Source organism: Galeopterus variegatus, unplaced genomic scaffold, assembly GCF_000696425.1.
Source record: "Galeopterus variegatus unplaced genomic scaffold, G_variegatus-3.0.2 Scaffold5740, whole genome shotgun sequence".
In the NCBI taxonomy this organism is placed as follows: Eukaryota; Metazoa; Chordata; class Mammalia; order Dermoptera; family Cynocephalidae; genus Galeopterus; species Galeopterus variegatus.
In genome coordinates this window covers 103,016-128,616 of record NW_007731851.1, presented here as the reverse complement: position 1 = coordinate 128,616, position 25,601 = coordinate 103,016, and the positions used below count along the sequence as shown (strand labels likewise).

General features: G+C 44.3%; 1 pseudogene; it reads left to right on the top strand.

The window, feature by feature from the left end:
- Positions 1-25,601, top strand: part of LOC103605328 — an 81,291-nt pseudogene that overhangs the window by 13,708 nt on the left and 41,982 nt on the right.

Below are 25,601 nucleotides of genomic sequence, written 5' to 3'. Positions count from 1 at the left end.
TGTCAGCACCACACTCAGCCAGTGAGCGAACCGGCCATCCTTATGTGGGATCCGAACCCGGGGCCTTGGTGTTATCAGCACCGCACTCTCCCGAGTGAGCCACAGGCCGGCCCCATCTCTGTTGTTTTTTAAAAGTTATATATGAATTGGGTTAATATAATTTTATCCTGTTGTGTAAAACCTATAGCTTAAAAACCTATAGCAACCAGAAAGTTCTCTGAGTGATATCCACTAATTAAAGGGAGTCAGTGTAATCGCTTGTTGTATGCCTGATAATGAAATGGGTCCCCAAGGCCTTCATAATGTGTCCATGTGAAGCTGAGATGAGATATATATCCAAAGACACCAGACATCTGAGCACATAGAATGCATAAGGGGCTTAGATGCTAAATTGAGCAAAAGTGGTGTTTGGATGAGATCAGTCAAGGGTATCTGTCTAAGTAATTTACTCCTACTTTCTAATCTACACTTTGTGAGAAAGAGAGTGAAACTAAGGAGTTGATCTCAACTAAGCAGAATGTTTGGAAGCCACACATTTATAACAGTTCAAGTTAATAGCCTGAGATTCTCAGCACCTCTCAGAATGCTGAGTCATCTGGTATTGCTCATGGCCTGTGGTTTTATTTATACTGCACCTCCTCCTGTTTCCACCAAAAAGTTCCACTACAGGGGGAATATTTAAATATCTAGTATCAGAATAAGGAGGACAGTGGGCCTGTCCCTTTGATAATAACCATGTGCTTGGCATTACAGCAGGTGTTTGATGTACATTACCTTATTTTGCCCTGAGAAATCCTACAAGGGTAGGTATTAATATCCCCGTTTTACAGATGAGGGAACTGAGGCTGAGAGTCTAGTTAAGTAACATGCTCAGGAGTAATGCAGTTACTAATTGGTGGAGCTGGGATTTGACCCATGTCTCTTTGTAGACAAAGCTACTTTCTTTCCATTTGTCTACGCTTTCTCATTTTCAAGCAAAGCAGAGGAACATTTTTACCCCTTTGTCCTTTTTTTTCCACTCACTGTCTTGATTATATAAGCTTGCAGTTATATGTTTAGCTCTCGAAACTTAAGCAAAATCTTTAAGCAAAATGCTGACTGAGTGTAAAGTTAGCAGCCAGAACATTTTCCATGTTTAGTGGAAATTACTGAACCAAGGGGCAGAGGGTAAGGAGTAAAGTGTAGGGTTTCTGTCAGTGGCATTTGTTTTGCTTTTCAGTTCTGAATTTGTAGGGAAGCAAAGAGTTCACAATTCCACATATTTTTCTTGTTTCCTTTGAAGACGTGTGTGTGTGGAGGGGCAGGAAAGCTGTGGCAGGGGTGGTGATGGTCAAAGAGGCCATTTATTAAATTGCTTTGAACTGAAAAGTCTCTGCTGAAAACCTCTTAGTGCCATCTTCAGCTTCATTTTATTTTAGATTTTTAAAGCACCCCTGGAAAAAAAAAGAAATCAAGTTGTTTTATGTTAAATTAAAATCCTGTCTGTCTAAGAGTATGCAGTATATTCTCTGGAAATACTGCATTTTTGACAGCACAAACGATTATAAAAAATCAATAATCAGAGAACGCTAAAGCGTCTTCTAAGCTCTCGCACAAAAAGCAATTAGTGTGGATTGATTTACTGTTATTTATTGTGATGAGATAATTGCCTCAACACAAGCCATTTTCGAACTTGTGGTACCCCATGGTTTTAAAACATTTATTCTTTCAAATCATTTAATTTGTCTCTGGCCTTATTTTAAAACCAAGATAGCTTTGTGCTTGTTAAGTGATGGAGACCCAGCTTTTTCTCTCTGGATTTTTTGTTCCTTTTGTGGCTGACACTGGATGGAACTAAGTCCCAATCTCGTGCTCTCAGGTTTATAAATTTTGGAAAAGATAGGGCAAAAAAAGTCACAAGACTTTTCTATCCTGGCTTGGATGGTGCCAGAGGGATTTGACCTCCAGCCTCCCGGCTTTCAGGAAGGCTCAGATTGCAGATCAGAATGTGGCATCCAAAATCTGCCTGAATTTGGCCATTGGGGACAAGGAGAAGGGATTAATGATATTCTTATTTGCATCGATATCCTGTAAACATCAGCATTACTTTGAAATCTTTAGTATGTCTATCTTCACCGGCAAAACATCAGGAACATGAGCCCCTGAAAACCTGCTTCCCTCCTGTGCTCCTTGGTATGTGGGCCTCTTCCTTTTTGGTGTGTGTCTTTTTGCTTCTCCCTCTGTTTCTCTTTCCCCTTGTTTGTCTCCTGTGACTGTGCATCTTGAGACTCTTCGTGTATATGCCAGTTTGGAGTGGGTGGAGTGTACCGGTGCCCCATGTTGTCCTGTGTGTAAGTAGTTCATATTTCCCACTGATGTCTGGCTAGAGAAGGAGATGAGGAAGGAGTATTTCAGATACAAATGCTCTTTAGGAATTTCCCTTTTGAGCATCACTATGTGTCTTATAATTTACAATCTTGGTTCTTTTTCTTATGAATATGCATCTTTTTCTTTTTGAGTGGCTCACTTCCCAATCCAGGGGTGCAGATGCAGTCTTTGGCAGTTGATCTGATGAGCAGTATTTCTCTTGCTGTAGCATTGGGGAGCCTGCCTGTGACTCTGCTGAAATGACATGCAGGCACTAGCAGACTCTGGGGATGTACTCTGTATCTACATTAAACATTTTAGTCTGTCAGCCCAAGTCGTCATCCGCAACATTATGAAAGGGTCACGAGCCTTAGTGGATGATCCTGGGTGTGTAATGGGACTTGTGGGTTCAGAGATTCAATGTTATGAAATTTCTCCTAGCGGAAAAGAAGTTTCTCATGGGCATGTCTAACATCAAGTAGCAATGTTAATCCAGCAGTCAACCAACTAGGGTGTCTGTTTTTGCATGTTTTGTTTTGTGAGTATCTAGAACCCAGTATTCTATTGGCTACAGCGGGCAGCACAGCAGAAGCATGAGACATGGCATCTGTCCTTGGGAAATTCAGTCTACGTAGGGAGACAAGATGGCCTTCCATTAAAGGAAGGTATAAGGCAGTGTTTTCCAAGTGTGTTCCTCAGAACAGCAGTTTCGTGGGATGTTGGTAGGTTCTGTATGGAGGGGACAGAGTATGCTGTGATTCTCAAACTTAATTGACCATAGAACTTCCTCTTCTTTTTTTTCCAAAGTACCTCCCAGCATTTAGGTTTTATGAAACAGACTTTGGGAAATACTGTTATCAAAAAATCCAGAAGTAGAGAAAGTAGTCTAATGTTCCCGCATGTATCTGTCATTCCATTGGCTTCTGGTCACACCCAGAGTTGAAGCCCAAATCCTATGGATGGCTGCAGGTGCCTGTGTGGCCTGGCTCCCGCCTCCTGCTCCACCTCATCCTCCACGCTCCCCATTACAGACATGCACATCCTGCACATCCCGTGCCTGGTTTGCACCTGCTCTTCCCTCTTCCTTCTCTGCCCTTCTCCGAGGTGGCTGCAAGGGTCTTTCTTTTGCCTTCTTCAGGTCTTGGCTCAAATGCTTTATTTTAATACATGTTACAACATCTGGCATTATGTATTTAGTTGTTTATGATGCTGGAATGTAAGCTCTGTGAGGCACTTTGTTTTAGTTTTTGTTCTACTCCCAGCACCTAGGCAGTACTTGACAAATATCTGTTGAGTGAAAAAATGAGTAAATGAGTAGATTCTATAGGATTTTAGTGTAATAGAGTCATTATGGCAGACTTCTAGGTGGAGGTGGGACTGTGAGCTCCTTTAGAGGCTTATAAGCCCCAAGGGCACGGGATTCAGCAGATCTTCCATTGGTCCTTCACTCCATTTTGCTCATTGTGTAGCCTCGAGCTCTTGGTTCTTCCCTCTCTTCACAGTACTGAGGATCATAGTGAGGCTAAAGGGAGATAAGACACGTGTCAGTGCTTTAGAAGTGAGATGTTCAGTCCCAGGGCTCATGGGATTCTTTAAATTCACCAAATGCTGTGAGTCAGGCCCTGGATGGTGCCAAAAGATTACAGAAGAGGCTCAGTGCAGCCCATCAGGAGCTGTTCTCTTAGCAAAGAGCAGGTTTAACATCTGTGAGCATATTGTTTTCTTATGTCTGGCACACTAAACCTTGCTTCATTATTGTTTTCAAGAAGTCTCAGTGGAGATTCCTGTAAAAGGGAGTGCATATAATCTGTTACTGGTGTGGTCTTTGGAAATCTATGGAAATGCAGTCATAATCAATTTTCAGTATTGTAGCAGTTCTAACTCTGACCTGCAGTGTTTGAAGGTGATGGTAGGAAGCAGGTAGTTCTGTGGACAGTCCAGATGGGGGGCTGTGCAGAGTCAGGTCCCTGATGTGGGATCCTACCTTGAAGGAGGGCAGGGGAGGAAATGGTGAGTAGGTTGTGCTACCTGAATTTTAGGTGCTGGAAATACATCTATGAAAGCACTACCATCTTGTTGATGCTGTGATTTGAAACACAAAGTCATCTGCAAAACTGAAAGTACAGTATAACAGGGAAAGTTGCAGAAATCATCCATCTTCTCCATCAGCAGGATAGATTGTTGCTGAAGTGGCACTTGTTTGCAGTGGGGCTTGGTGATCAGTGTGCCAGCGGCCCAGGAGAGTGGGGTATAAGCTTTGGGGTCATGGACCTGATCTCAAACCCTCATTTAGCTGGCGACTAACTGTGTGACCTTCAGCAAGCCACTCAACCTCCAGGACCTCATATGCAAAATGAGAATATAAGTGTCTCCATCTCTAGCCCATGTGTCTGAGGCCTGCGATAGGGACTTAGTGATAACTGTCATTGTCATCTGTGAATTCTGGGTCCCCTCCTTAATTTCATCTTCCTCTGTTGTTGCAAGTGTTAACGTAAAAATTCTCCAAGTGCAAGTTTTGAGGCTAAAGAAATACCATTTGTTCTGTTCATTTAAATGAGGCAGTTTGCATTAAGTTTTTATGTCTAAACTGTCAATGATAATAATTTGATGAGCATCTCCATCAGGCTGCTCTATTTACATGATAGCTAATCCTTGCAATAAAATGAGCAAAATTGCCCAAAGTTGCAGAGCTATTAGGGGTAGCACCCTGATGGAGAACAGGTCTATCTGACCCCAGATACCCCTGCCAGTCAAAGGTTGTGAGTAGTGTCCCAGGCCACAGACCTCTGCACAGCAAATGGTAGGGAACATTTCTCAGAATCATCTGTTCTGATTGTTTTTTTCCAAAAATAAGATCCAGGTAAGACCTCAGTTTGAAGAAGCATCACTTCATCCTTTTCTTTCCAGGCTCTGATTAGATGAAATTGCCTCTTAAGTCTCAGAAGTGACTGAATTAAGTCTGGGAGGGAGACAAGCCATGAATTCAAAGTTCTTAAGAGTTTGGGATCCCGTCCTCCCAGCTGCATGCTTCTCAGGATGACTTGGTGCTAACTTGCATTTTAGGGGATTGATGGCTACCTCAGACATTAAAGAAAAAAACTCCATCTTCCTGTCAAGTTTTCTCAGCTGCAGAAGTGCTGTCGTAAATCTTATAGGTGTCCTACCGCCAAAGCCCTAGGGAGGCACTTGCATAATCCAAGACCATCTCTCCACCTGCGTCACTTGATTTAAGTTTGGCAATACCAGAGTTATGGTTAATATTTTCTCCAGGCCTGTCACTGTCTTTAGAGAGAAACTCCTACTATAGTCTCCTTTCTGGGCATTTTGGATTCTGGTGTTTGTTAGAACACCTTTATAATATCAATGTAATTTTCATCACATAGATGAAGGAAAATAAACCTAAAAATCACATTGCATGTCCAGGTGCATAAATGTTGTTGTTTTTGTCAGTGTTATTAACGTTAGTAATGAGTACCACCTGGGTGGTATATGTCATTCTGTGTAAGTTGTCTGAAGTCTTCATAAAAACCTTGTGAAAGGAGTCTTTGTCACACATTTACCTGCTTAGTCATCCATTTCTTTTTTTTTGTTTCTTTTTTTACTTATTGTGAAATAGTATGCATATCCACAATATTGCATATAACATGAGTGTGTGGTATGATGAATAATTATAAAGTAAACTCTTGTGCAGTCACCACCCAGAAATGGACTATCACCATCATCAGATGCCTCCCATGGGGGCCTTCCTGAGCCCAACCCTTTTCTCTATCCCAGAAGTGACCACTATCCTGACGTCACTGAGAATTACTTTTTTTATTTTCTTTATAGTTTTGCCATCCATGTATGCATCTCTAAACAAAGTAATTTAGTGTTGTATATTTTTGAACTTCATATTAATTATATACAGATAGTCCCTAACTTATGATGGTTCGATTTAGGATTTTTCAACATTATGATGGTGCAAAAACAAACACATTCAGTGGGTGTGCTCAGATCTGTAGTTACTGCCCAGAACATTCCTCTGAGCTTTATTTATTTATTTTTTTGTCCTTTTTGAGACCGGCCGCACCACGCTCGGCCAGTGAGAGCACTGGCCATCCCTATATAGGATCTGAACCCGTGGCGGGAGCGTCGCGGCACTCCCAGCGCTGCACCCTCCCGAGTGCGCCACGGGCTCGGCCCATTCCTCTGAGCTTTAGACTCATGTCTCCAGCCACCTTCTGGATTCAACCTCCTGGATGTCCAGAGTTCTAGAAACTCACCCCCCCTCCTTATCCATAAATCTTCCTCTGCAGCTGGTGGCCTTCATCCCCCTCTGTCATTCATGCTGGAGACTTGGGAGTCATCCTTGAAACTGTCCTCCTTCCTCTCACGTGTCCTCTCACCCTCAGGTCTGGCTGGTTTTACCTCCTCCATCTCTCTTAACCACTTTTTTCCTTTTCCATACTGTTGTTCCCCATCTCATTTTAGGCCCTTGATACCTCTCATCTGTACCACTGCAGCAACTGGATAATTGGTTCCCCGCCTCCAGTCTTGTTCCTTTCTAGTCTATCCTCCATCTAACTTCAGAGTGATATTTCTAAATGTGAAGTGGACTGTGCCATCCTCCCACCTGCTGCCTGCCATTGGCTGCTGTTGCCCAACGTCACTTTCTTGCCCCAGCAGACAGCACACTGTGACCTGGCTGTTGTCTGCCCTCATCTTCTGCACTTCCACAGTCCCTGCCTCACGGCAATAGTCTAGTCACTATCTCCTAGTCTACCATGGCATTCCTCATTTCTAGAAGCTGATGGCTAGATCTAGGCTGCTTTATGTCTGGGAGATCCAAGCATATCAAGCCGGGCCCCTCTTGATGGTGCTCTGGGAGCGAGAGATTCTCAGGAAAATTATTTTCAGTGGGAAACCAAATCATCTCTTTATTGTTGGCTGGGCCTGTGGTCCCTAATCTAATACAAACCAAGTGTTCTAGTTTCAGTCTAGGAGAATGAAACTTTGGCCAAGTTCTTTAACCATTCTGTGTCTCAGTTTCCTTCTCTATCAAATGGAGATAATAACTGTACCTACATATGAAGCTTTCAAGAGACTTACAGGAATTAATTTATGCAAAAACACTTAGAGCTATCTGGTAAATGGTAGCTATCCATGAATACTAGATAAAATAGTCATAACTATGATGTTGGATGTCATTACTTTGGCTAGTAACTCCAGTGAAACATTGACTAATAGCTAGGACAGTGGGGTCCCCGTCTTGTTTTCTGATTCACTTTCTTTTGGGACCACAATAAGAACTTCGATGCTCTGTTCCAAATGAACTATGCTGACGTAGCCTGTTTATCCCTTCCTCCTAACTCTTGGTCACATTCTGGCCTGAAGGCTCTAAATAAATAACGTACTTCCTTTTTGAGATTTAATGTCTTTTGCTATCTGGGAGTATCTGACTTAGAAACCAAGTTTTATCGTTTAGTTTGCCCAGATAGTGTTTAATCTTCGGAGTTAATATTCAAGTTCACAAACTCCTATATATCCAGGGAATCACAAATCTGCTTCATTTGTCATTTTATCCCGGGATCAGAGAACGGTGCCTGACTCACAGTAGGAGGTTAGTAACTATATGCTTCATAAGTGAAACCTCGAGACTTACAGTATCAATAATGCAGTCAGACTTCGTGTCTGGCAATGGGCTCAGGGATGCCATTCACTCCCTTCTGCACCTGCCTCCTGCCCTGTGACAGCCACACTGGATTTCCCTGCTGGACTGTGGCAGTGATTCACAGGTTAAAGCTCGTTTTGTTAGAGGGGACCAGATGTGGCTCAGTTACCACATTAAGGAGAGAGGATCCCAAATAGAAGCTAGGTGGTGACTGATTTCATGTGAAGGTTATAATGGATATAAGGAAGGGAGGAGCAAGATCAATGAAGGAAGAAGTTAGGGAGGTTCATCCTTCTAACCTTCCCCTCCCCAGTGCTCAGAAGTGAAAGGGCTGTGGGAGCATATTGACCTCCCTGCATTGAAGCAAAGGCTCAGTAGATCCCAGACTGCCGAATATGCTACGGACGAAATTCTCACATGGAGGCAAGATTGGTCTAAGTCGAGTGTCCCTTCCAACTTTAAGAATTAAGGATTTTCATAGAAACTGTAGCTCAGAGACTAATGTCTCATTTGTTCTCACCTATGCATTTTTTACCTGCATGCTCACATTTAGGCACTTTTCTTCCTCATTAGCAATTCTGCCAAGGAGTGGGCATGGGGAGTAAAAGGAGTTGGAACTCTTATGACACAGTTTATCTGCTTTGCCAGAAGAAGGATGAAGTTGGCTCTCAAGTCTGAAGTTAGGTTTGCAGGACCGTTTCTTATTTTAATTGCCCCACTCTTCCTCTTAGGCACACTGACTGCCTGATGCTGGCAGTATAGTCTTTTTGGTTTTTCTTTTTGATTTCTGCATAAATGATAACATTCTAAAAATAATAACTTCATGATATTTGCTTATTTCAAGGTAAAAGCTCTTGAAAATGGTTTAGCTTTTATTTTAACTTTGCAATAATCATATTTTGGAATTTTCAACCTTTTGTTCTCTGCTCATATATAAGAAAGCCTGAATAAGTTTGCTTTTGTTCTAGGTCCTTTTGTTTAATAACTCCTGTGGGACAAACACAAGTATTCTCTTACATGAAAGACTAAGCATAGCACAAAGCATCCTCTAACCAAAGTGTGGCCTTGATGGAGGGCAAGGTCCCCGGAATGTGTCAAAGCAGATTAGCAACAGATTAACTGCCCTGTGTCTTTCTCTCCCAGAATATGGCCCTCCTGGGGGTAACAGCATTCCGTTATTAGGCTGGGACTTGTCTGTGCTGGAGTGATAGAAAGGGGACAGATTCTGGGGTTTGTTTTTTTTTTTTCCTTTTTGTCTTTTTTACTGACAGGTAACGGGATCGCAACCCTCGGTGTCGCGCCCGTACCGGGGACCGGCAACGGGATCGCAACCCTCGGTGTCGCGCCCGTACCGGGGACCGGCAACGGGATCGCAACCCTCGGTGTCGCGCCCGTACCGGGGACCGGCAACGGGATCGCAACCCTCGGTGTCGCGCCCGTACCGGGGACCGGCAACGGGATCGCAACCCTCGGTGTCGCGCCCGTACCGGGGACCGGCAACGGGATCGCAACCCTCGGTGTCGCGCCCGTACCGGGGACCGGCAACGGGATCGCAACCCTCGGTGTCGCGCCCGTACCGGGGACCGGCAACGGGATCGCAACCCTCGGTGTTGCGCCCGCACCGCGCTCAGCCAGTGAGCGGGAACCAGTCTCCACATGGGATCTGAACCCTCAGCGGGAGCGCCGCCGCGCTCCCAAGCGGTGCACTCTCCAGTGCGCCACCGGGCCGGCCCAGATTCTGGGGTTTTCCCAGAAAGACTGGACAAGACTCTGTGATCAGTTGAATAGTAAGAAAGAAGGACAACCTCAGGAGGCCAGTCAGGTTTCTGTCTTTGAGCGATTAGCTGATTTTGCAGAAAGATGGTGATTCAGATATTGTATATGTTTATTTGAGGTGCCTAGAGAACACCCCTGCAGAGATGCCTGGAAGGCACTTGAAAATTCCTATCTGTGGTTCAGGAGAGAGGTCACCACTGGACATGTAGATCCAGCCACCACCAATGCAAAATCAATCATTGGAACCAGGGCAGAGGAACCAAGCCGGCTCGAGGACAGCACCTTTGAGAGAGCCAGCATTTAATACTAGTCCGGGAAAAAAGATCTAGCAGAGAAACTGAGAAAGAGCGCAGCAGAAGAACCTGGTGACAGCAGTGGCACAGCATCACAAATGTCACTATGGGGCTGGCCTGTGGCTCACTCGGGAGAGTGCGGTGCTAATAATACCAAGGCCACGGGTTTGGATCCCATATAGGGATGGCCGGTTTGCTCACTGGGTGAGCGTGGTGCTGACAACACCAAGTGAAGGGTTAAGATCCCCTTACCGGTCATCTTTTAAGAAAAAACAAACAAACAAACAAATGTCACTATGGGAAATGTTAGCTGGCTAAAGGAGATGGGGGTTGGGGGCTTGAGGTCTGGGAAGAGAGCACTGGCTGTACCTCCAGGAGTTGGTAGCTGGAAGTCAAAGAGGCCTGAGGAGGGAGGTGAGTGGGGAAGGCTGTGGGCGGGAGCTGCTCTTCAGGGCCTTGGGGAAAGGAACATGGTGTCTTAGGCAGAAAGAGAGGTAGAAGTCTTTCCTCATCCTTTGCTTCCCTCCTGCCTCCTCTCTCTCCTTCAATAGGAAGATGTCAACACATTTGTAGACTTGAAAGGAAGAAACCATTGAAAGAGGGGCTGATTAAAGCTTCAAAGATGGGGACATTTTCCCTGATTGTTGGGGCATTTCACGTTCAAACGTCACGTTCCTGGTTTAGCTCTTCTGGGTAATCATGGTGAAAAGACTGATGAATTGGATAGTCAAGGAGTCAGGGTGGGTTTTGAGGTCTTGACAGATGCAGTGGTACATCAGCTCCTAGGTGCACAGCTAGAGTTGTGGCAAAATTGCTAACACAGTAAGGAACACTTTGTGTGGCATCTTAGATATCAGTTTACGTGATGGCATTTAATTCTCACAACAGCCTTACAAGGTAGGTGTTTTTATCTTCATCTTCCTGATGAGAAGATCAATGCTCAGAGAAGTGTCATGACTCAGCTGAGAGTCCATTGTTGGACAGCGCCAGAGGTGCAGTGAACGTACTCCAGCTGAGGTCCCCATGCCATCCTGCATGTGGCTCCTGTAGGGGCTTCTCACTGTTCTCCTGTTCCTGCAGGCCTGGGGCTGCTGTCCTACCAGATGACCCCGAATGCCCTATAGCACACTGTTGTAATTGTACAGCACATGGTTGGTTTAGAAGGATGCTTCAGCATCTTTCTGACCAGGAGTGAGAGCAGGGGATGTGACCATGACCTGGGTGTACATCCATTGCCCAGCCATGGACAGTTCTCATCAGGCTCCTGAGAAGGCACCCCTTCACTCTTGCTGTCTTTATGAGTCCCCCAAAGCAGTGAGCAAGACAACAGACAAGGCTGCATGAACCATTTGTGTCCTTATCTTGAAAGTGACTTGACTGTCTTAGGGGGGGGTTAGAAATAGATGTTACCAGGTGGACTTTACTAATGGTTGGCACTTGTGTAGGCAGGTGCTTGCAGATAAATACTGTGGGGGAAATCATTTAGCCAAAGAAGCAAATATATCAGGGAATTACTTGTAATGAGTGCTACTTTTAATGGCATTCGCTTAAAAAAAAAAGGTGATAGATTACTGTATTGCTTTTTAAAATCTTCTTCTTGAACAAAAATTGTAAATTCTGGGGTGGACAAAAAAATAAAAGAAATGAAATAATGAAAGCAAACTTATTTAGCAGAGACAGCTCTTACTCCAGGGATACCTTGTCCCAGTCACTCGATTGGTTGCCGCGGAGGCAGGACCCAGCATTCCTGCCCTAGCCATTTTCCCTAGAACATATCACAGGTGACGGCGCCTGCTTATTGCTGGCTTTCAGGTATCATATACTCACCAGATAGAGAACGTAGTGAAGGAAGACATTTGGACTCACTGTCCCCTAACCCCTCCTCCTTGTCCTGCAGCCTTTCCGCTGTGCCCATTGCCATTATTCGTGCAACATATCCGGCTCTCTGAAGCGGCACTACAACAGGAAGCACCCCAATGAGGAGTACGCCAGCGTGGGCGCCAGGCAGCTAGCGGCAGAAGCGCTCGCCCAGCAAGGTAGGTGAGGTGCCACCTGCCCCGGGCCCCACCGAGAAGAGTAGCTGGCATCTTACAGTTCAATTTTCTAAACTGTGAACGTTTGGTTTTGTTAATTCTTCATCAGCATTATTGACCAACTTTACTTATTGCATGGTTAATATAACAACCTTAATGGAAATCTGAAATGACAGAAGTAAAAATTTACCAACAAGTCCTCCTGTCCTCCCTCCCCCAGCAATGTCCACTCACAGCACTGCCTTCCATTCTTTGTCCACGCAGCGAGTTTGCATAGATGAAAGTTTACAGTTTACTTTCTTTTCTTAACGTTGATTAGCAGGAACATTTAGTTTTCCTTTGAAAAACTGTCTTCCTAATTATAATAACGACTTTTTATAATACAACATTGGATGGAAATACTTTGTTTTAATAATTCTCTTATTATTGAGACAGGTTTCTAGATTTTTCTTTTTATGATTATAACTGATGCTTTTGTAAACATATTTATAAGTGAACTTTATGGGGTTATCTAAAAATATTTATTGAGCCCTCAGATTACTTATTCATCTTGAAAAGAAAAAACATTCTCGAACATTTAAAGTAGAGAGAATTGATGAAAGCCTTTAATATTATTAAAAAGTTTTTTTCCCCCTTTTTTCAATAAAGAATCACATATTCCTACTTGAGAGGGCTTGGTTCATGTGCTGTTACCATACAGAGAAATGCTGTTGTGTTCGTATCTGCACTCGGTGATTCAACTAAAAACTGATTGTGGCATACAGTATGTTAGTTGCTACTCTTTTCTAAGTCCTGATTCTATTTGGAGCTGAAGACAGTTTTAGAAATCTGCCCCCAGTAAACAGAGATGTGGGGCAGCTAGGGATGCTCAGCTAGGGATGCTCAGTTTTCCAATTCAGCGTGAAGCTCCACTTGTTGTAATAGCCATGAAATGCATCTTAATGTAAAACAAATGAATTGACTGTATCCTTCAGCACTTTCAGTGACAGGGCTGATGTACAGAAATAGATGAGCAGCATGGAAAATCAGGATAATTTTAAAGCCATCCATCTGGGGTAACAGAGAGCTTTTAGTTTTCTTTAATGGCAGTTTGATGGAGCAAGGGAGCAGGATAGTGCAGTGGGGAGGATCCGGCTCCAGTCTGTGTTCCTTTTCAGCTGTCCATCTTGGGGCACATTACCTATTTTCTCCTGCTTGGGCCCTTTTCCTGTAGAGTGGAGCTCATCACAGCCTTCTTCCATGGTGGGGGGGATTAAATGACAGAACGTACACACGTGATATATTCTCATTCCTTGCTTTTGTATTTTTTTTTTTCCTGAAAATATCTAACACTTCTGCATTATTTTTGACGACCCCCGTGTCCAGGAATGCCAGAGGGGAGAATGAATGGGCTTAGAGTCACAGTAAATAACTGGAGTAGCAGGCTAGAGATTTGTTTTCACATCCTTCATGCTTTTGGGTTGGATTGGCAGGAAATAGACATTTACTGTGGCTGTTGAGACAGGCATGGAGAGCTGATTGATGGTGCTATCATTTCTCTCTGCTGCCAGACTTTCGTCATTGCCTTGCAGAAAATGTGCTGAGGTTGAACTGTTTCGTGACCTAAGTTCTCACTTAACTTTCTAAGACTTTCTGTAATCAATTGGCTTTCCCTGACAGGGTCTGCATTTTATATTCCATCTTTGCCATGGGTATTTTTGGTCATCTTTCAGATATGTGAGGGGTCTTCAAAAAGTTCGTGGAAAGATTCTAACTATCTTTTAATTTTATTTTACATGAACTTTTTGAAGTACCCTCTTGTGTGTGTGTGTATGTGTATCCCCCACCCCTTACAAGGGACATGAAGGAGACAACTAAATGTCTCTTGGCTCTTAAGAGATACTGCACCATTGTGCTTTGGCAAGAGAACAGTCTCTGAAATCAAGTTGCTGGTTGAATACGCACACAGTTTAGAAATTTCAGTAGCTCAAAGTTTACACTGTTCTTATGTCTGGGAGAGGGATGGAAGTGCTTGGAAGTGCTGAATTGTTTGGTACCACGAGAATTTTCATTTTCCTGTGATTAATTTCAAGTAATTCTCTCCATCCCCACTTGGTTTTATTTTCCTCTTCTACTCATCCCCAAAAAATATCTTCATGAGACTATAATTTCTTGTTCTGATATAGAGGAAGAGATGTTAAAATAATAACATAATAAAAAAATGAAAAAATGTAGTTTTCTCCAAGTAATGTTTCATTCTCCTTAAATCAAGCACAGTGATTCCTTAGCTATCAACTATGTTTAAACAGTATCGCACTATGCATACGCAAAGCCAATTGCTGGGACAGCTTCTCCTATCCCCTGCCACCTCAGGGATCCTGAGAAGGGTGTCAGTGCACATGCTGTAGAGGAGGTGGGGAAAGGCCTGCAAGGAGCTGAGATTTCCCTGATCAGACATTTCTGTGTGAAGGTACCATGGTATTTTCACAGAGTTTGTGTTGTTTTCAGTGTACTCCAGATGCTGGCTGGGAATGGCCACTGCCTGGGCACCCACCAGTACAAGCAATGTGCTGGTAGCTAACGTTTAACCATTGGCTCTCTTTGGGGCTGGGATTGGGGAACCTGACTTGTAGTACTTGCCCATTTCTGTGGTGTGAATACTTGTACCCTGGACAATTTTAAACTCCTAACATGATGTCACTGAACAGGGAGCTGGGAAGACATGCACATCTGGCTTATGAGCTTGTGCAAGCCCACTCCAGTGCATCTCCCACCCTGAGGGCATTGCTACGTCCCTGTCGGCTGGGCCCTTCAGGGTACACCAATACCTCAGAACTCTTGTACTTTTTAGTAATTGGACTTGCACTGAGCACCATTTAAATGATTTGTGTTTTACATGCATCTGATGTTCTGAAGGCAGAGCTCTCAGCCATCTCTTACTCATTAATATGGATTTGAGGCATTTCCCCACACAAATGCACATTTCATGATGTTTAAGGAAGATATACTTGTATAGCTTCCATGGGCCTGCCCCTTTCCTCCCCTTGAAATATGCCTGATTAAGCTGGCTCAACAACTGGTTCAGTAAATCAGTCCGTGAGAGGTGTAAGATGCTTCAGTGCTAAGCTTTATGGATCCTTAGCTCACTCCTAGAGCACGTAGCGGGATGAAGCTGGGGTTTAGCAGGGCGGTCATTTCCCACTGGCCTCCAAGCACTCACTCCCTCAAGTCTCTCTCGGTTACGGGGATGAACACAGGCTTGGGAGTCAGATAGACCTGGATCAGGATCTCTGATCACTGTGGCCCTTGGACCAGGTACCTAACTTCTCTGAACCTCGGTTTGCACGCCTCCAAAGAGAAGAATTAATACCTGCCTCAGCAGCAGCTGCAAAGATTAGATGGTTTTTTTTTTTAAGATTCCCACACAGTGCCCGACACGTGCATGTGCTTGATCAGTGGCTCAAATTCACTATTATGTTTACGCACATATTTCTCCTTTCAGCACGTATCTCCTGAGCTCCGCAGTGTGCCCGGCTCTGTGCTGGGTAGTGCGATTTGGTGTCAAACAAGGCAATCACACAGTGGCATCTACTGTTCTTAATGCCTAGGTTGGGATGAGGGCTGGACAGCTCTTTGCAAGGTTCCATGTGCTGACACTGCAGCAGAAAGTCCGCATCCTGCTGAGCTGTGTGCCTGGAGCTCACAGGAGGACTGTGGCTGCTGCTTGCTCCCCAGTGCCAAGCCTTCTCTAAGGCCCCAGTTTTAGGGGAACGTTGAGGTGAGGGTGGGTAGCTGAGGCAAGAGAAGCAATGAGAAGATGAGTGCAAGGACAAGGCTGAGGTTTTGGTATCTAGAGTTTTCATGTTATTTTGAAGTAGTGTATTAGAAGAATGTAACTGTGTATACATGTGTACCTGGAATGTCCGTTCATATCTTAGTTTTTCACATCAGATTCAGGGAAAATAGAGTTAGCAGAAAATCCAGAATCAGGTAACCCAAAAGTCATGTATTTGATTTTCAGACATTTTTATTTTATTTTATTATTTTATTTTATTTTTTAAATGTTAAATGATATTTTATTTTCACAGTTTTTATTTCTGCAAAGCAGGTTTTTTATGCATTAATATCACACCAGTAATCTTTTTTTTTTTTTTTCCTTTTTGTCTTTTTTTACTGACTGGCAACGGGATCTCAACCCTCGGTGTTGCGCCTGCACCGCGCTCAGCCAGTGAGCGGGAACCGGTCTGTATGTGGGATCCAAACCCTCGGCGGGAGCGCCGCTGCGCTCCCAAGCAGCGCACTCTCCAGTGCGCCACCGGGCCAGCCCTCACACCAGTAATCTTACTAAAAATCCAAATTATTCAGTTTGAGGACGATAGCATTTCTTTCCTTACAGAAGTATTACCAACATTAATATCTCTCTTAGATAAATGTGATTCACATTTCATCTCTTTTATTTATTTATTTATTTTTATTATACATACATGTGGGTACACTATTGATTTTCAGTAATTGTATAGAATATGTGGTGGTTAGATCAGTATAGTTAGCTTATTCATCATTACAATATGCAACCATTCTTTGAGACATTTTTATTTTAAAATTGTTTTTAGTAGGGCCCAGATTTTTGGTAGATGCTTCCAGTGATGTGATGCTATGCTGTGTTATTGAGTGGTATTTTATATGTTCATTTATTTCTCAAAATGGCCCTGTGAAGTTGGCATCATCATTTCTGCTTTAAATGAGGAAGGAAAGGGAGGGCAAATGACTGACCCTGTGTCACAGAGTGAGCAAGTGGCCAAGCCAAACTCAGTCTCCTGACTCAGCGTCTGGTGCCTGCCGCTGAAATGTTAGCACTTGCTATAGAAGAGAAGGAGAGAGGGGAGGAGGAGGAGGAAGAGCCATGGTTCTATTCTAGGATATTCTAGGATTGGGTCCATTTGCTGAGGCAATGTGGCAATGTGTTGTAAGGTTACATGCATGGGGAGCTGTTTACTTTCCCTCATTTCTTTATCCCCAAGGCTAGTTGCTAATCTGACCTAAGGCCAATTCTGGGACTATCTGTCTTTCCAGCCCCTCCCTGTGTCATCCAGAGGGTCTCGGGAGTTTATGGAGGGAGAAGGAGGCATGGGGAAAACCTTACTTAAGTTTTGTTTACCAAGTGTTCCTCATTGGGGTTTGGGACATTAGCCTGACTAATAATAAAAGTGCACTTTGTTTCCTCTGTTGCACTTGACCTTATGCTATTTTTCTTGAGGATCCCATGGGAATGGGGCTGGGGCTTGAGATAGGACTCAGATATCTCTGAGTCCCGTGGCCAGATACGATCTAACAGCATGACATGACACCAGGAAGCCTCTACCTCTATGCTTGCATATGATTTCCACTTAGTTACTACCCCTAATGCATTTCCTAGTTCTGAGCTGGGGTTCTAGCTGGATTCTAGGGTAGAGACAATAACCAAGTTAAGAGACAATAGGATGTGAGAATGCCAGCAAAGTCTGATTCCATATTTCACTTGCTAATCTTGTAAAATAAAGTTATCCTGTATCTGCTTTCATTTGTGAATTAAGCTGCTTTTGTTCCAGTTATCTTTTAGTGCCTACAATAGTTGCCTATTGCTGCTGTAACAAATTACCACAAACTTGGTGGTGGCTTAAAACAACACAACTTTATTATCTTAGTTCTGAAAGTCAGAAGTCCACAATGAGTCCCACCAAGCTAAACTCAAGGTGCATTTTTTCTGGAGACTGTAGGAGAGAATCTGTTGTCTTGCCTTATCCAGCTTATAGAGCCTTCCTACATTCCTCAACATGTGGTCCCTTTCTCCATCTTCAAAGCCAGCAATAGCCAGTGGAGTCTTTCTCACATCCCATAACTATGACCTTCCCTCCGGCCTTCCTCTATAATGACCTTTGTGATAACATTAAGCCCACTCGGACAGTCCAGAATAATCTTTCCATTTTAGGATCCTTAACTGAATCACATCTGTGAAGTCACTTTTGCCATGCCATGTAATATATTCATGTGTTCCAGGGATTAGGATGTGGCTGTCTTTGGGGGGGCCCATTGTTCTGCTTACAGCACACAGTGTCTTTTTTAAGGATATGAGCTTTAGCATTTTCACCTTAGTAGAAGGGATAATTTAGACCTGAGAGTTTAAGGAAGTAGCTTTGGGTCACATAAACAAGTACCAGATTCAGGTCTTCTGACTGCCCAGCCCAGTGTTCCATGCCATTCCTGGAGTTCTGTTATAAAAATGAAATTGAGTTTTCATAATGTCAGATACCACAAAGGGTACAAATATTTTAATACCTGAAATTCTTCCAGGATATATTACATTCCAAAAAGAGCAAAGGATGCCATCATCGGTTTTTAAAATTGCTGCTGAAATTCTGTACTTTTGCTTGGTTAATCAATCCATGTGAGGAAATTGTGATTTGAAGGTTTATAGTTTTTATGGTGTGCAGTTAATATCAGTGCTGCAAGTAAGTTCACCAAACCTTCCATTGACCTTTACTGTTCATTGCCTAAGAATTTAATGAATTGAAATAGAAATTAATTTCTCTCGGCTTTGATGTCAATTAACTGGCCTAGTTAAACATTTGGTCAGGATTACATATTTCCATTTGTTGTTCTTTAATTAAAGTCATTGTGGCAAAGGTTGAAGTTTTAATTAATGTGGGAGCATTATCATATTAAGTTTAATTTAAGCATAATATAAGGATGTTTTTCTCCCTAAATTTGTTTTTGTTAAAGACTACCCCAGAGGGAATCTTCAGTTCCATTTTAAAGCCTAGGTTTAACCTCAGGCAGTTTGCTTCTGTTCACTGCCATACAAGAAGGCTTTACAGGGTAAGCAGCATCAGTTTACCCAAAAGAAGAGGCAGAGGTCCTCACACCCTGGGGTTTGTAAAAGATGATCACAGGGAAAGACATCATTTTAGGTGATTAATAAGTGATGACAAAGGAGGATAAAAACTAAGTTTCATTAGTTCTGGGAAAGAAAGAACAAACCCATTTTGTTTTGCCTAAAAAAAGAATGCAGTGTACTTGAATTTGAAAAAATAAGCATCCATTTGAGCTTCCTGTTGTGTAGAATGTTTTGGAACTTAAGAATTTGGTGTCTGTTGCCAGTCTTTCTGCTGGTGGCAGCAGCCACCTGGCTTTTCCCTCTGGTCTGTTGGGGCTACTGTGCTCTCTCATGTACTCCCAGGGTCTGTAAATCAGTGAGCAGAAGGGTGAGGGGATGTGCACCTGGCCTTTCAGGTGGCTTCTGTTTTTGCTAATGTCTGTGTGGAGAATGACCCACCCCCTCCACCTGTGGAACCCCAATTATGGAACAGTGCTCTGAATAGATGCAATGACATGGGATTGATTCAGGAGCCCGGACATGTCATAACTGCATTTGGGAGATGATTAACTTATTTGATGTGTCCCCAGGAGATTCATCTGATTCTTATAGAATTTGTCCAGACAATCTTTTTTTTTTTCCCTTTTTGTCTTTTTTACTGACCGGTAACGGGATTGCAACCCTCAGTGTCGCGCCCGCACCGCGCTCAGCCAGTGAGCGGGAAGCGGTCTCCACATGGGATCTGAACCCTCGGCGGGAGCGCCGCCGCGCTCCCAAGCTGCACACTCTCCCATGCGCCACCGGGCCGGCCCAGTCCAGACAATCTTGATATCAGGACAGAATTCCTCTAATTCCTCCTTAGTGCCCCAGTGAGCGATAAATAAATGTGGTGGCCTGAGATACACTCAGTGGTCAGCTCAGTTCTTTCACTGCCTAGGTATGAGTGTCTTAGTAATTTGTTCAGGTCACATGTGGTTTGGAGAAATGGGATACTTTTGAACATCACTGGCTGTGAACATCAGAGACATAGAAGGGACCAAGTGTTTGTGACTCTCAAGGACTCCAAACAAGGATAATCCACATGGGATCTGACCCCTCGGCGGGAGCGCCGCCGCGCTCCCAAGCTGCACACTCTCCCATGCGCCACCGGGCCGGCCCAGTCCAGACAATCTTGATATCAGGACAGAATTCCTCTAATTCCTCCTTAGTGCCCCAGTGAGCGATAAATAAATGTGGTGGCCTGAGATACACTCAGTGGTCAGCTCAGTTCTTTCACTGCCTAGGTATGAGTGTCTTAGTAATTTGTTCAGGTCACATGTGGTTTGGAGAAATGGGATACTTTTGAACATCACTGGCTGTGAACATCAGAGACATAGAAGGGACCAAGTGTTTGTGACTCTCAAGGACTCCAAACAAGGATAAGGAGCCTATAAGGGAGTTTGGGTCAGAAAGATGCTTGGTAGAAGAGCCAGGAATGAGTCACTGAAATTCAGAAAGAATAGATTTTGGTTGAGAATGTGGTCGGCACTGTTGTATAATTCACAGAAGTCACCCTGGACAGCAGCACAGCCTTGGGTTAAGGATGTGAGCCCAGAGTTTGACAGACTTGGATTCAGTACTAAGTTTTTAAGTGTGACCTCAGAAAGGTTATTTTACCACCCAATTCTCTGCATAAAACAAGGCAATCATGCCTGTAGCATTGGGCCGCTGTGAAGAAAGCACGACTATATGTATGAGGTGTTGACATGTGATAACTGCCCAATAAGTGGAAGGTGTATGTGATTGTTGTTATTGTTATTGGTGGTGGTGTCGCTGGTCCTGGTAGTAAAATAGAGAGTGAAAGCATTCATTAGAGTAACCAGTGAGGAAGTTAGTTGGTCTGACACATGCAGTGCCAGGAAAGAGATTGGGCACAGAAAGCGGCTTGCTGTGCATGAGGCAGAGCTTCTCAGCCTTGGCACTGCTGACATTTTGCTCCGGATTGTTCTTTGTTGTGGGGGCATCCTGTGCATTGTAGGATTCTTAGTGGCATCCCTGGCCTTTACCCACTAGATGCCAGTCTCAGCTCCTGGTTGTGACAACCGGAAGTTTCTCCACACATTGCCAGATGTCCCCTCTCTGGGAGGAAAATCACCCCCCGTTGAGAATCACTGGCCTAAGTAATAAAGAGAGGCAAGGAAGCAATGACTTTATATTATTTTTCTGGTTTAGATTTATAATCTTAATTTCAGCAATTTTTTTTTGAATAGGGCAATTATACTGCCATGAAACAGCATTTCAAGGATTTAGAAGGATGTGTAGTGAAAACCGTCCCTCCTCCGTTTGCTTCCCAGCCTGGTTGTTCTTCTCAGTGCTAGTGAGAGCAGTTGCTTGTGAGTTCTTAGAAAGGGAGACTCTTGGGCCGGCCCGGTGGCACACTGGAGAGTGCGCCACTTGGGAGCGTGGCGGCGCTCCCGCCGAGGGTTCGGATCCCATGTGGAGACGGGTTCCCGCTCACTGGCTGAGCGCGGTGCGGGCGCAACACCGAGGGTTGCGATCCCATTACCGGTCAGTAAAAAAAGACAAAAAGGAAAAAAAAAAAAAGAAAGGGAGACTCTTTGTGAACTCCTGGCTGTGAAGGAAAGAGGAAAGGCAGGGCTATACCTAGGCAGCGTAATGGACTTGTTTTGTTTTGTTTTTTGTTTTTGATCTTTGTGTAAGGATGAACATACTTTGTTGAAGGGAAAGATGAGTACAGAGGGAGGGGGCAAAAATACAAGGAGATTTGGTGGGTGGTTGGAAAAGACCTAAAAAAAGAAGAGGATTTGGTCTCTGGGTGAGACCCAGAGCCGATGAGTCAGGACGTATTGATTGAGGACCTTCCAGATGCCCAGTTCTGGGACATGAGCAGTGAGGAGGCTGGATGAAGTCCCTGAAGTCCCTGCCCTCATGAGAATGCATGGGAAAGATGAATAATACAGTTTCAAACTGATGATTGTGATGGCAAGTATACAGGAGGGAAATCCAGCTGTGACAGCTCCGTGTGTTCAGGGGTCGCCTTAGCCAGGAGTGTCAGGGATGGCCTTTCTGAAGAGGTGATGCTCCAGTGAGACCCTAGTGGGGAGGGCAAGGTCAAGTGGAGACGTTGGAGGAGGATTTCCAAAACAGAAGGCACAGCAGGTGTCCTGAGAAGGCAGTGAGCTCAATCAGTGCAGAAGGCCGAGGAAGGTGAGAATGAGGGAGCACAGGGAGGGAGACACGGTCAGAGAGTGAGGCGGGGACACGTTGCACGGGGCTTGCAGGCCACCGTGAGGAGTTGGGATTTTGTACCAGGTGTGACAGAAAACCACTGGAGGGCTTTACACATGAGACACATGATTTATCAAAAGACCATTCTGTGTGCTGGGTGGGGAGTGGACCAACAGTGGCTGTGGGACAGCAGTCAGGAGCCGATTGCTCCCATCTGTGTGAAGGACTACAGTGGCATGGGCTGGGAGGGCAGCAGGGGCACTGAGAACACGTGGTTCTGTCTGGGCCTGTTGGGAGGTACCTGCTGGACAGGCATCTCAGGCTGGGTTTCAGGCAGATGTCTAGGCTGGAGCTACAAGTAGGGCAGGCATCAGCTTATGGTTAATATGTAAAGTATGACAAGTCCCGTAGGAATGAGGGGGGCCCCAGGCACACCCCATTTAGAGGGGCAGGAGTAGTAACTGGAGAAGAATGTCTGGGCACCCAGCCTGGGGGCATGGGCTGAGAAGTGGGCAGGAGCCAATAGAGGGACAGAGTAGGGGGCCCAGACACGTGAGGGGAACCAGGTGGGTGTGAGGTCAGGAGGCCTGTGGACCGGGGTGCTCAGTGAAGTGACACCTGCACCCAGGGGGATTTTAGAAACTTCAGGGACTTTAAAAAACTTCTGTAATTGTGTCTGACCATTTACAGTTTAAAATATATATTAGTTTATTATATAGCACATTTTTTCTATTTCTCTTTTATGTTAGCATTACACTGATAATGTCTTAGTAGGTTACATTGTCTACAAATTTCATTTCAGAACAATAAAGCAGTAGTACACTATCTGTTATAGAAAGGGGGTTGAATCCAACAGGGCTGAGAATCAGTGCTATAGAAGTATGAAGAGGGGATGGGTCTTTGAAGAGGAAGGAAAATGTCATCCACACATGGGATCCTCCCAGCATAGGGGGGTGCAGTTGAACAGAATTTTGTAGTACGAGAAAGCAGGGGCAGTTCTTACCTGACATTCTCGTGAAGTAGGAGGCAAGAGCTTGTGTTGTGTTTGAAAGCAGAACGTGTGATAATGAAGGGACTTAATGAGGAGATGGAGAATTGCGGTTACTTGTAGATCATTGGAAAGAGTTGGCCAGAGAAACCTTTGAGGTTGGAAACGTGGCAGTACAAATAAATATGGTTTTGTGATTTACCTCAGCATCCTAGCATCAGAGCAAGGAGGCTGGTGCTTGGATTGATTCTGGGCTGTGGGTTTGCCATGAAGTTTGAGAGAAAGAGAAGCAGCTGAGCATGAAAGTTTTAGGGTTTGGGCTCTGGTGCGTCAGCTCTCTGGGGAGGGAAGCTGAGAAAGGAGGGGTGGATTGGGAGAAAATGGGAGTGGGTCTAAACTGGTTGAGGAGTAATGGTAGTGAAAGGGGGAGAGAGAGCAGAAGGCCGGTGGCCATTAGAATGGGGTGTTTGGATTTGGCTCCGTGCGTGGTGCTAAGTGATGGTGTGAATGACTGGATGGGAGTTCACAAGTAGTGAAGTGGTAGGGAAGGTTCTAGGGGTGGAAGAGGTCAAAGAACTGTGAGTTTAGTGCATTAAAGTCAACTGATGTTATAGACTTTAAGTGGGGAAGGACGGCAGGGAGAGAGCCCAGGTGCCCGACCAGGTTCCCAACGGATCTGTCCCTGTGGGCAGGAGGATCAAAACCGAGGAACGCTCCTGCTGTACACTGGAGGTGGCATTGCCGGCCTCTTCCTTACCCGAGGCTCATGAGCAGCCTCCACTTGAGAGGACTTAGCAGAGAGCGTGGCTGAAGGTGGTGGGGAGGAGCAAGCTCTCTCTGCTGAGGATATGCTGGGGTTTTTGTTGCCTGTGGGTTCTGAGATTCTAGGATGCAGTGAAAGGATTGGTGTGGAGAGGAGGAGCTGCTGGATCATAGTAGAGAAAACATAGAGCAGAAGGGGCAGGAAAGGATGAAAGGGCTGAGGAGCTTACGACTAGGCCTCCAAGTTCCAAACAACCGTGGTGATGGGGACTTTGGCGATGTGCTCACTGCCTGGGCCCAGCTCAGTGTGGGGCTGGTGGTGCTAGCAGTTAGCCTGACTCTGACCAGTAGACTGGAGGCCTGATACCAGGACCAAGATCAGCCTCCTGAGGCTGGAGTTTACTTCTGAAGGCGCAACGTTTTCAAAGAGGTTTTTGTCCAATTTCCAATTTAGTTGCTGCTTCTGATATAATTTTAGAAAGATAGTCTTTTGTGTGACTCTCCAGTTTTGTTTTGTTTTTTTTAACTTAGAATTTTACATTCTCTTAGTTAAAGCATCTGAACACTTCCCGGAACATGTGCAAAATTTAATCAGTTCAATAAATAATGACATTTTTAGGATGTGACTAGCTTTTTAATTTGTTCTTTACTGGGAAATTCATGTGGGAATTTATACCAATGACTTGGCTTCTAATGTGAAGGAGACTGAGAATCTGGCTTCTGGTTTTACTGTTTTGGGACAAAAGAGATTGAGAAAAGCAGATATTGCCCTTTAGTTATTTTTGTTTTCTAAATTATTTATTTACAAAAGAAAAAGTAAAGAATGACTTAAGCCACTTATCTACTTGGCCAGGGGAATTATGTTACTCATTTATTTCTCTCTGGCATTTAAAATAGTAAGCACATAATAGGCTCTCCACAAACGCTTATTCAATAAATGGGCAAAGTACATTAAGTTTTAAAATCTCCGCCCTGAAAAATATGTACACTGTGGCTATTGTGTTCCAGTAGTAAGGTAAGCTTGGATTGAATGTAAGTGCTAGAGACAGAATAATACACTTCATAGATATGAGGCATTTGGATAGAAAGAGGAACTGTTGCATTTTTATGTGCTGTGAACACCTCTTTTTACCTCTGTCTGTGCTTTCAGGTGGTTTGAAGTGTCCTATTTGCAACTTTGTATATGGCACCAAATGGGAGTTCAACAGGCACTTGAAGAACAAACATGGATTGAAGGTGGTGAAAATTGATGGTGACCCCAACTTAGAGGTAACCTGTTAAAGTATGGTATTGATCTTGACATGTCTAAACACAAATGGCATCCCAGGCAAGCCCACTACAGGGCGCAGACGGCCATTCATCAGAGCATTGGATTTTCTGGATGGAAAACCTCTGAAACCTTTCAAATCATGTCTTGTTTCCCAGGCATATGACTGGGTGAGATCTGGCCCATGTATGTGAATTCTTATTCTGGATTGAATTTGGACACTTTTGTGAAGGTTTGTGCTAACTTCATTGACATATTTACTTCTTTTATTCACAAATCCAGAGATTTAGATGTTGCATCTGAAAGAAGAATGGAAGGCAAGGAGTGTATTTCCATCTTCAGCGAGAGAGGTGGGAAGGGCTCCACTTCCTGATTCGAGGCCTCAGTGAGGGCTTGTGCTCCTACCTGCCTTCTTCGTTTTTCTCC